Genomic DNA, 13,416 nt, shown 5'->3' with positions numbered 1-13,416 from the left:
AGGCAGCGTTGACTTTCCTTAGCTGTTTAAGTTTAATTACTAATGTTAACTTGCATTTTAGTTAGCAATAATTAGCCTGTGTCTATTATCTCCTAACGTATAACTACTCTCTCCATCTCTGCAAGATTGGGAATGATTGAGATTTCTCTTGGCACAGCTACCAGAGGGCTTACAACTTTCAGACAGGTTGCTCACATTACATCTACGTCGTCAAGCTCAGTTGGAGGCAGCGCAGTAACGCTCAGTCATCACCGGAAAAGCTCTTTTACTAGCCTTCACTGATCTCTGTGGAAATCTACGGTGACTCAATGCTCATTTCTTCAACTGTCTACAGTATGGAGGCGCGAGCTCTGGAATTAAAATGGCTGTCGAGTGTGTGATGAGTATTTTACTTATAATTTGATTGTTCGAGTTTAGAATGCCACAAAGAAAGCAGAATATGAGGGACATTCGGCGGAACCTCCGGTAACACATTAACTGTCCCGTAAATGAAACATCATCGATGTAAACTACTCCAAATGTGGCTGTGGGGGACTTTGCAGGCCTGTCAGGTTCCCACCCAGGTTTTGCCTTTTCACTCTGATTATATGTGCACGTTTGTCCCTGAAAAATTGCTTGCCATCTTTGTTCATTTAAGATTTTTGTCATAAATGCCACTAAATTGTTGTTACATAAGATTTCCAGAAATTTGAAATAGTTTAATTATTGGAGGGGTTTGGATTTTGTAACATAAATCAAACAACAGAGTTTCAGTTTACATCAAGGCTAAGAAATGCCTGGAGCTTTTACAACACAACTCTCTCCTTTGAAAGAGAGAAAACAGTTGCTGCCTGGCACACAGCAAAGAGTGTTATGTAATACAATTAAATACTGTTCTCTCTCTCTCTCTCTCTCTCTCTCTCTCCTCTTTGTCTCCTTGTCTTTTTCTGAGTTTGTTTTCTCTCACTCTCTTATTTCTTACTTTCTCTCTAGCTTTCTTGCATCTCCCTTTCATTCATCCTCTTCTGATGTGCTTTGTTATCTGAAGGCCTTTGGCTGTGAATAGATAATGACTGTGCAAGAGGTTTTGTTTACCATGGATAGCAAAGGATTAGAGTGATTACTACTGGTGCCAGTGTTGTAACAAGCTGGAGAAGCCTTCCACAGTGTGTGGAGGTGCTGACAGTTATCCTGTACAAGATTAGAGAACTTGGATTAGGGGTTGTTTTTCTCCACCTGGTGATGAATGAGACTTGAAGAAGAGTCTGAAAATCATAATGCCAAGTGACCCTGAGGAAAAGTGCGTCCCGGGTGAAAGTAAACCACAGCCTTCATGTTTTGAACATTGAATTGTTCATTCTTCAGAGTTGTGTTGATGGTCTGCAGTCTTAGCCAGGAAAATGACGTCACTTTCTACCCGGACCTTTCACCTTGGTATTCCCTGTTGCCTAGTTCACAGAGGAAGATGGTTCCTCTCCAACCTACTAAGCTCTCCTGTGGTCAGGGCTCAAGTGGGTGTTCAGTTTCGCAGTGCCTCTCTTCTTGGCCCCAGCACAAATACACAACACCCTCTCCAATTGCACTTGATACTATTTATCTTCAATTATAATTCCACAGATATGGATTCTTGAACAGAGTACAGTGGCAGCAGACAAAGCAGGGCAACCTTGAGCCGATAACTAGGCCTTGCTGAGGTGGGTTTCTGCATGAACCCCAGACAATTTATGTTCTCTTCAGCAGTGGGGCAAAATAAGCAATGTAGCCATTAAGAACTCCAATGCAGTGGAGCAACACTTGGCTGTATATTTGTCCTTGTCTTGAGTGCATGCATTGCTATAGTGAAATGTGAAACCAGCCACAATACACACTAAGTGTTGCACGTGAGGGGTGGTCACAGTTTAAATAAATGAATCCAGCCTCTCATAAGCCGCAGCCTTGTCTGCATTAACCCCCAAAGGTAGGCAATGTCAAAGATAAGTGTATTAATGACTTCAGTTGAACAGAACGCCATAAACCATAGACTCATAAATCAGTCAAACTGAATAAGGTAGGAGAAACACACAATAAAGGAGATGGAAGAGGGAAGACACATGAGCTACTAACCTTAAGTTTCCCAATATTATTTGATCAAAAGGCTCAAATGGTAAAAGGTAAAGTTAATCTGGAATTAAGGTTGTTTTGGGGCACTTTGGGGCCGCAGAAACAAGCTGTGAACTCAACTTAATCACCTTTTGAGTTTAAACGGCGAACATGTTAGGAAACAATTGCTTGTTTGCACGTCTAGCAGATATAGAGAGGTACAGAGCAACATGTGTTCTTTTGGAGTGGTGTTTGTGTCCACATGGTGAATGTAAGTCCAATATTCACTATCTTTTAGTTTTGTTTTGGTCTCCACCAACTCCTCAAGGACATTTCTGGCTATTTAACTGATACTTATGAGTGACTTGCCAACTGTGTCCGTCTGCTGTTTGGTGCTGGCCAGTTTTTCTTTTTGAGCATTCTTTCTTAGCATTTTTAAGTAGTGATTAATTTGTGAAGTGGCAGAAAGTGTTCTAAATGTGCAGAATGTGTACAAACTCAGTGACCCACAATATCACGTTAGCTAGCAGCTCTTTACTACATGACATCAGGCTAACTTGTGACTGTAAAGGAGACTCCAACATTGCATGCATTTTGGGTAAAAATCCAATCTCTGTTGTAGACCTAATGAGCAATACTTTTTTGGCCAATCAGAGAGTATATACATCTCATTTTTTATTGCCTCAAACTGTGACACCCCATATGTCTTGAGACAGTCTGTCCATTTCTTTTTAGTCAACATCCAGTTCAAGCTGGAGCTCTTATTGAGGATCAGCCTGTGATTTCTTGGTTGTCTTGGCTATTAGAGATGGCTTCAGACGATTGAGGTATTTCTAGAAGGGGAAGTAGATGAAAATAATGAGAGGAAGGAACGGCTGCCAGTCCCTGCTTTTTTAACCTACGCACACATAGAGAGATCAGTGTGTAATATTGTTGTAATTGGCAGGGCCTATTTTGGGCAAGTCAGTACTACCCTGTGATGCCCAGGAACGACATGCATGTCATTTCCTGCCAGGAGCAGTCAGTTGGTTATAACTGCTGCTCACTGGCAGCCTGCTCATGTTCTGTCTCTGATTTCCAACATGAAACATGTATATTTTTCTTTTGTCGACAGCAGCAATATTTCCAAGCAAATCAAGAATGAAAAAGGTTTTTGGGTTTTAGAAAACTTCAGTTTATAATGAAACACATGAAATACCTGAATTGGACCATTTATAAATATCCTCTTGAAGTTTTCGTGGCTTTGAAAAATAGACTGTTTACTCTACTGTGTTATGCTCTGTAGGATGGATTTCCAAACTGTATACACAAAGCTTGCACAAACAATACAGACTAATTACAATGTATCTTGAGTTACATGATATTTAGCTGGTGATAACAAGAAGGTCACATGTAATTAAAAGTTATTAATGAGCATACTGACTAAAATGAATGTTGTTTGAACATTCAGTATCTAAAATAATGCAGATCTACCTTTCTTTTCTAATGTGACTTGCAGAATTCATTGGCCTGATGGGGCCACTGTCTGCTTGCATTGCATTCAACCATTGGAGAAAGAAATGTGTTTTTTGTGAAATATGAAGTTCATACTCAGTAAGATAGTGTAAAAACTACAACACACATGGACAAATCCTTTGATAGGAATTTTAGGAAGTTTATTTTGGAAGTCATTTGATGTTTAATGTGAATGTAGTAATTTTGATCGTTATGGCCTACCAAATTCCATTTCAAAGCATGTGATCAGTCATGACACGACAAAGTAATTGAAACCGATCAAACACAGAGTTTGAAAAACAATAAATAATGTGTAAGCTTCCACTTATTCCACCCAGTTTACTGGCAATTTATTTCACTTTTGTCTCTTATTATTAAGAAAACAAAAGCAAAACAAAGGGGACTGGCACAAAAAAAGAGCCTTTAAGTTTTTAACCCTCATGTTGTCCTTGGGTCAAACTGACCTGTTCTCCTATATCAAAGTTTTTTTACCCAAAATAACATGATTGATTCCACACAATGCTCTTTGGCAAGTACAAATCTCTACTTTCATTAGTTTTGGGGTGTCTAATCCAATTTTATTGCATTTGAAAAAACAATTGAAGTGGTTTTGAAATAGTATTGAGTAAAAGTTGACATATTCCAGTCTGAGATCATCCATCAACATACTTTCCTTTAATTTTAGTCTAAATATATCCAAATTTCTGCTTTTCCAACTCCAACATTAGGTTTAATTTCCTATAAATTAGGTTTATTGATCATAAATTCCCAAAATAACTGTAAAACTAAAGTTAATAAGTTAATGTTACACGTACAAAAAGTGTTAAGAAAAGCGACAAAAACATAAGAAAACTTAAAAACTTTGATTAAAAGCCTCTACAAAAGTGTTTATTTTCAATTTTGACGGGAAGACAACCCAAGGTTTAAGAGGCAAGACTTTCACTCTTACAGGGCCCCACAGCTGAGCATCAGTATTCCACAACCATCAGATAGTTGGCTTGGCTGATAGCACAGCCGGTGATGTGAGCTGTTAGCCAACAAAGGACTAATGGCTGAATGACTGGCCACAACCAGCTGGGCTCATTAACCAATATACTCAATGAGGGTTTGCACTCTTTGCACTTTTAAAATCATGATAATGGAAGAATTGAATTGGTGAGAGTAGTTGTGCTGCTGACTGTGTTGTAACATTACATGGTTCTCTTAACACTGTGATACAGCAGGAGAACAGCTCCGAGATGTCAGAATACACTCACACTGTTCAGAAAGGGGAGGAAGGATTATGTTAGCCTCTTGACCTCAGGGTCTCAGGCTCAGCTAGAGAGGTTCTGCAGTGGATAACCGCCATGATCTCATGAAAACAGAAGATACCATACATAAAGTTTGAGTACATGGCAAGCATTACAGCCTCATACTCCACAGTGTGCATGATAGCTGTGAATTATTATCTCAAAGACAACGGAAATGCAGGTCATATTGTAGTCTCTGTCTTTACACCCCCTGACTAATTGAAGCGACTTTATCAGTTGTGCTCTATGCAAACTGTTAAACTCCTCAAGGCGGAGCGGATGAGCAGCAGTAGAGGAGGCACAGGTGATAGCCTTGGATGGCCTCTCACCCACGCAGATATCACACAACTGTCTCCTAACTGTGACATAACCAAGGTCAGCTCAGCTTGTCGAAGACCATTTGTTGTTTAAGCGAAATGAGCAACTTCAAAGAGGTATTTAATAGGGATTGCTGTTGTTTGATTTATTCAAGCCTGTGCATGCAGGTTAAAAACAAATATGCAAATATTTTAAAATTTACCAAAAAAGATTGTCATAACAAGCTTAAAATAATGAGGTAAACATATTTCAGAGAAATCCCCATCAGCTAAAACGTTTAGATTTCCATCTGTTCTGAGCACCCCGGTTTCAACAGTTTATTCTTCTCTTGACTAAATGTTACGTAACTCCACGCTGGCCTTCTCCGGCCTTCCATGATTGGTCATCTGCTCCAACTAGACAGGAATGGAGTGTAACATTTCCTGTTACGTAGTATTTGGTTAAGAAACCTTTATCTGCCATTTCTGACATTTGAAAATGCTGCTATGATCTATTACTGTGCATTGCTAACAACAGTAGCTGTGTGCTAATGCCTTGTAACTGTAATCTTGACAGGCAATGTTGGTCAATTATCCTCAATTCCTGGTCCCATTACTACTGGAACATGTCCGGTTGTGTATTATTTGGTTTAGAAGCCTTAACTTGTTGATTTTTCATGGTAGAAAGTCCTGCTATATACTCTGTTGCGTCAGTCCTAGGGCCTGCTCTGACCTGGTATTAAAATCGGATCTGAATGATACAATGTTGGTTTTCCAATGTCTGTAGAATGTTTCTCCAAATGCGTCCTCATTGACCATTTTGATCGGATTGTACTTCCCCGCTCTATATGCGAAATACCCACATACATCATTTCTATTTGCATACTGGATGGTTGAGTGTTTATGAAAAAGTGAAAACTGAAAAAGCCCACTGCCCACAGTGCTGCTTCTGACGGGCAGCAGAACCTGTGGATGTGAGATAGATGTCTTTTAAAGTCTCAGGGTCTTCAGCTCTTAGAACGTTTGTAGCTTAAAGGGACAGGCACTCCAACAGAACATCTCATACAGAGGGTGAATACAGGGGCAGCAGCCATTCTTTGAACATTAAAGTATGTACACATGTTCAATTATGACCTTGAAATTGCTATATAACAGGTCAATTTTAAGCAAATAATGATCTACTTTCATTCAATGTTTCAAGAGGTTGTTGTGGATAAACAGCTGGTTCAAAAGGCAGAAAACTTCTATAATATCTACACAAGATTTGGTATTTAAGGTTCTAGATTATTGGTTGTGATTATCAAAAAAAAGGTTTATCACTGGATGTGTACATATATTGGCTGTCAATTTTGCATGCACCACTTTGAAAACAAGTTAAAGATTCCACACGCTGTAAACACAGATTTCGTTTTAATTAAGTGGTCACTACTTATTCTTTTATGTTTTGTTAAAAAAGATTCATTACTAAATCACAATAGTTGTTTGTAATGATCACCTTAAGAATGTAGTGCACAAGCCATATTAAGCAGAGATAGAAGTTTTTGTATGGGAGGGGCGGGGTCATTTGACCTGAAGCGATGCAAAGGCTCATGGGAAGAATATAACAGGTTTATGCAGTTTCTGTCCTAGTTAAAGTGTGTTTTAATAATGTTCTGCATGTTTGGTGTTCTTAACACATCGTTCTTAGAGTTAGTATAGTATATATGTGTACTGTGTCCATATAATATAGTATATATATATATATATATAGTTTCTTTGCATCTTTAACACTATAGTGTGTAGTTTTACCACCCCCATCCCTCCTTCATGCAGTTGCTAGTAGTTAAAAAGGATTAATAAAACATGATATTAGGTAATTATCTTTACTCGATTTCCTGCATGACACCATTTTCTAAACAGCCATACTGAGAAATACAGAGAAAGTTTTGTGGCGATGTTAGTCTTAATTAGCTTTGTATCAACTTATATGTTTGATGGCTTGAATGTAACGGACGTTCGTTAATATAAAAAAAGTTATGCATTAAAGCTCCATTAAAAAATACATTATGTTAATTAATGATTTTTAGTATTCACTACTAATGTAAACTTTCTCTACTACATCAACTCATCGCTCAGTGTTAAAACAACTTGAGTTGTTAAGTTAAGTTAAGGCAACAGGTTTCCACGCAAATTTCTAGTAAAGTCAACTTATTCAGGATAACAGTGCAGGGAGGACACGAGCAGTTTATCATTTAAGACGTTCAGACACATCAGTAGATCCTTTGCAATCCTCAGGGTCAAACCAGGGACTCAGCAGTTCTCTGAGTCAGGCTTACTATGTCAAACCTTGACATAGGACCAAAATCTGGTCAGCCATGTAAATCTCTGACATACGTTGTGCAGATGATCTCAAGAATAACATTAATAAATCTGGTAATGGGCAGGATGGAAGGGAAGGGGTCTGCTTGGGGGGAAAGTGAAACAAAAATCGAATAAGTATTTCATTTCCTTTTGGACTTGGACTTGCTCGGAGAAGCCTCAGCGTGCGCCTGCTTTACATCACAGTGATGACTTTACCACACAGGCTTCGTCCTCCCTTTAGACTCATCCATCTCCAGGTCTATAGTGCAGATAAGCAGACAATGAGGGATCAGAGTTCATGGCAGAGAGGTGTTTAACAGACTGTCTCCCTCACTACAGAGCAAGAGCTGCCATTTAATCACCTGTCGCATTTAGAGACAGTGTCATCTTCTCAAACTTACAGGATGTATGCCCTAGGTGCTAAAAAAGGAGATTCTGTTGATCTGTTTCTACCTTGCAAACATGTAAATCTGTCAGTTGAATAAAGAACCGTGAGATTTTAATATTTCAACAGAATGTTCCCATTTGGGACGCTCTTCTAAGTTCAGAGGAGCTATTGAAGATTTATACTTATCCATACCTATACATCTTCTCTCTCTGCTCTCCTTAGGATCTTTATCTATGATAACAGACAATGTTTCTCCTCATTTCTTATCGCTGATAGGAACCATTGCTCCCAGCACATTAACTAAACTTCACTTCTCTGTTTCTGCAACACCCATGAAAACAAACAAAGTTTATATATGTATGGCTCTGTTATTAACAACGAAAAAGTGATTATGTGGCTATTTTCAAAGCTATGGCAAATTGAAAATCTACTTTTTAACAGTGATCACAGATCTTTGAATTGTTCGTTTAATAAACGCCAACACTGAGAATTGCTAGCCTAAAATATGTGGAACACACATAAAAACTTGAAAGATATATCTTTTTTAATGTCTTACGTCTTCCTAAAACTTTTAAGTAATAATTTCGTTTGTGCAAATAATATTAGATAAATAAAAAATAAAAACACTATGGAGCTAATGAAATAAACATAACTGCATACCTCCTTTTGCAGACACACACACACACACACACACACACACAAACACAAACACACACACACACACACACACACACAAACATACACACACACACACCTTCTGTCACACCCATTTCACTCATGTAGGCACGGTATCACAAAACAGCAGTGATTTGTGTCCTATAGCGCACACACTTAGTGATTCCCAACCGGTGTCTCATATTCCAGTAAGCGAGCTTCTATTAACAAACAAAAAAGACATTTTTTACTTGTTTTTTTAGACCCTTTGTCCAGCAGATATGTAGAAGGTTGTTGATACTAATGCTGTACGGCAGAGCCTTCCGACGTGCTGCTGATGGACTGTTTGCTTGGACAGTTCTTCTGCGATTGAGAGGTGATGATGGCCAAAGGGAAGTTGTCAGTCAGAGTTTGCCATGCTGCCGGTGCTAACAGGTGTGAATGTGTCACCGTCTCCCGCATTTAGCTGAGCTGCATGAAAATGCACATGTTCAACAGCTGCAGGGAGACTGTCTGTATATGTGTATCCTAATGGTAGGTTGGTGCGATTATTCTCAAAGGGGAGGAAGCCCCGTATCACTCTGTCTCGTTTCTGTGAGTCTGTCAGCGCTGCAGCTCCTCAGGGTCCCAATATAGTGATATAGTGAACCAATATGTCAGCCAATTTCTGCTTCTAAAAGTGAAGGTATTACAGTCTTGGTCTGAGTTGACCAGCAGAGAGCAACGGGAAGGCTTGTGTCACCTTGTATGTCCCCTATAAATAATATAGTCAGTAAACTGTGTTGCCGGCTATTGGGAAAGCCAACTTGACTTCCTCTGTGTCAGCCACAAGGAGCTCTGGGTTTTCAGCGGATTTTTGTAATATGGCTAAAACTTGTGGTTTTGGAATGGCCAGCCATATTGTCTACTGCACTGGCTGAGCTCACAGTAGCAGCAACTTGAGCTTTCTTTTGTGTAGATTGTGGTCCGTGGCCCTTAGTTTGTTAGTCTAACATCCAATGCAGTGCTATTTATGACCATATAGCATTTAGCGTATAGTCTTACTGCACAGGCTAGTAGCCTGAAAAAAATAGTAATACAATATTTTAGAGGGAAGGTTAAATTAAGACACATAGAGAGAGCACATGTGTGCTCAGAAATGTGTTTACTGTATTTTCAACAACAAATTGCTTAACACTCCATGCTGCAGTCAGAGGGTGATTCTGGCCAGCAAGGACACAGTAACACTTACTGGAATAGCATTTGGACTCCTTTTGCCAAGGAAACTGCCACTTACTCAGCGGTCTGAAACAAGACTTTGGATGCCTGTCTGATCCCAGAGACCTCAGCTTTTCTAATATTCACATCATCTTGAGAAAGATGGAGGGTGCCAGGGGATGATGGCATGCTTGCTGTCACAGACAGGGACAGCATGAGGTAATCTGTCCTCTGGGGAACTCCTCCCTGTGGTCTGCCCTAAAGGGCTTGGGAGAAGCCAGTAATAGAGTGTAACAGAATGACTACTTTTGAGTCTTTTCTGCTAATGTGTTAACCACTTTCATTTCTGCCCAGGCTTTACCATTGGCTTCCGCCAATTTTTGCATCTTTGACGTCAATATTTGGTTTTCTCTTTGATACTATAAATGGCTCATTTAGTTTTGCCAGGACTGTTGAAATTGATACATTATGCTCTGTAATTTCCAAGAAAGACAAGTTAGAACACACAAACTGTATGGTTTTGGTTGCCTAGAATAAGTATGTTTGACAGAAGAAGACCTTTGTCTAATTTTATAACATAGTGGCCAGCCAAAAGCCCAATCAGTAAATTGCACAGTGGATAGATTTACTCTCTAAGCTCCCTAAAGACTGTATCCTCCAATCCCTTCCCTATTGTTTTCCAACTATTAAATAAGACACAGGTTTTTACAAAGAAAAACTCCTTTTGTGTATTTGACGTTTTATTCATAATTTTCCATGGACCTTGAAATTTCAAAGGCTTTCCCTGACAGAAAGTTTTTACTTTTCCCTGCAAACATCTGTTAAAGTTAACCTTGATAAAGAATCAGCTTTATGGCCAAGTAAGTATGAACAAATACAGGGAATTTGACTCTGGCTTTTTGTCCCTAAGTTTGTTTTCTATGAAGGAAATTATGATCTGTGCAAAGAAAATGCTGTGCTCCCTGCAAAAATGAATGGCATTGTTAAAGCATCACTTTAACACCCCACAGAAACCAAACAAATGCTGGGAACATTGTGATCGGGAATGAACCTTAGTTTTATTGTTCTTGTTACAGGAATGTATGAGACAGACAGAATGCAGGAAATTGGACCTTGAGGCCAAACTGTAACACCACAACTTGTTGTTACTTTCATCAAGCACAGGACACAAAGGCCACTCAAAGGCATGATATACAGGGAAACAACGTTTAAAAGAAAATACTGTACACAAGCAGCATACATTTCCAGCAATGTGTGCAGGTTTACTTCTCTTTTAAGTGGTGAGTTTAAAAGTATAAATAAATATAATTATATCATCTTTGTTATCAAACACTCAGCACACTGTATGAATAATAGGCTTGTGTTGGGTCTGGTTACTATCCACGATACAATAAATAAATTGTTAATGTGCCAATATGTGTTTAAATGCATAAATCCCTTTTTAATTAAATTTGTCTCATTGATTACATCATAAAAATGGCTCTCTTTACTTCCACAAAATATGTGATTCTAACTACAATTTAAAGTTAAGTCAAAGCTTTTCTGCCTTGCTGAATACTAAAATAGAAAATGGTAATGTGTCTCTCCTGCAGTACCCTTGCTGATCTAGTGATGGCAATCTGGCTCTATTCAAACTGGTACACTCACACCGCTTGACAGGTTTTTAAATGGGCCTCTGTCCCAAAATGTTCAGTCTAGGAAAAGGAGAATTACAATAAGTTATTAAGAGGTATTGACACCAGATGTGCCCTGCCCCTGTTCTCGAGCTTGAACAAAAAGGTGCAAGCACTAATTGGCCATCTGACCAGCCAGCATGGTTTATAGGCAGTCATTTGACACATGCACATGAATACATACACAAATGTATGCACACATGCAGTTCTAGCCTCACATGCGCAGGTTTAACTAATACACACTGGTTTCATTGAGTAACCACCATAATAACTGTAACAATTGCAAAAAAGTAACACAGATGGTTTAAAATATAATATAATGGATAAATACATTCAACTTTTGCTTAAGGAACTAACAATATAACTTCACTTACTAATACTACTTCACTTAAGGTAAACAGTCAATGTCTAGCCATTGTTAACTGACCGAACATGTTTTGGGCAGTAGATTTTAAGAGTAGCAGAAGTTGTACATAACAGAAAAAATATATATAACACAAAAAAGGGGACTGAGAAGTATGATTAACCGTAACAGTATAACAACACTTTTGATAAATGGCCTTCAACAAACAAAAGCATGTAACTTTTGGGGAGTCCAGGGTACTAATGTAACGCTAACGCAAAATGACTAAGACATGACACAGTACTGCTTCACGTCCGCAACCAGAAGTTATCAAACATAACAGATGATTTTAACTCAAACCGGGATCTTATTCTAAACTTAAATAAGTAGTCTTGGTGCCTAAACACAACCAAAGTGCATGCAAAATGTTATAGAAGTGTTTAAGACGGCAACAATTTAGTTTTCTTGTTTAGATATGAGGATGGAAACGCTTCTATGGGTGGGATTAGAGGGCAGGAATACACACCTACATCATTGCATGGTTTGGAGGACTCGATTTATAATATACAAGCACAATCTTTCCTTTTATAATTTTAGTTTAGAATGATTTTTAATCATTTAAGTACAAATATTAGCATCTTTCTGCAATTAAGCAATTCAACACAACACTACTGCAAACTACATCCTCAAAAACACTGCATATTTTAAAGCTTTAAACTGGATTGTTTTCACATAGTACAAGATTCTATGTTTCTGTCACTAGTTTAATTTTTTTCACGATTGAGTGCTGCATGTTTGAGTAGTTTACAGACCCTCTACACAATACTTCAACTTAACTTTTGCTGTTTCTACATCACCAGCGGTTTGTGGGGTCAAAGGTTGAAAACAAATGGCCGCGCCATATTTCCCCCAGGCTGTTCTTAATCCTCCACATTGTGTTTGGGATGTTATTTTGCATAATGGTCACTGAGGTTGTTCCTTAAACTGTAGTATCTTGCTTTGATCACCACTGGGATTATTGTTTTGAAAGTGTCCTTTTACTGCTTTAATTGCTTCCCCAACTGCCAGAATACTGGACATATATAGGTAAACAGTCAATGTCTAGCCATTGTTAACTGACTGAACAAATTTTGGGCAGTAGATTTTAAGACTAACGGAAGTTGTACACATCAAAAAAGAAAATTATTTATTTTAATTAGGACTACATATCTTCATAGATTTCCTTAGAAGTAGCTCAATTTCAAAAGAAACTATTTAAACTATTGTGAAACACATGAATACTAAAATCTGATCATGTGCATGAATGTTTTGTACAGGACACTCGGCAGGGAGTTTTCTTTATTGCTCGGAATATGGACTAAAATCATTTGTTCAACAGTAGTTGAAAATCTTCTTAGCTTCTAGCGGGCAGGAGGGGGCTAAGACTTGGCCAGCGTTAAAACGACTGTGTGGGCCCAAGGTGCCATTAGTGGCTGTGGAGCAGCTGGAAGTGATTCCAAAAACATGGCGAGGAGGAGGCAGTTTAAAACCGCATGGTTTCAACTGGGTTTTCACACTATTCTTGGCAATTCACAACTAATGAATTTATGCAGCGTCGATGTGACTTTGTTTGTGATCGACAAGAAAGACAACAGTGATGATTGAATAAAAGATGTGCAAGCACAGTTTAATGCAGGGCAGCATG

The sequence above is a fragment of the Etheostoma cragini genome, chromosome 15 (assembly GCF_013103735.1).
Source record: "Etheostoma cragini isolate CJK2018 chromosome 15, CSU_Ecrag_1.0, whole genome shotgun sequence".
Taxonomy (NCBI): Eukaryota; Metazoa; Chordata; class Actinopteri; order Perciformes; family Percidae; genus Etheostoma; species Etheostoma cragini.
The sequence above is the reverse complement of the archived record's forward strand: the minus strand, read 5'-3'. Positions refer to the sequence as shown.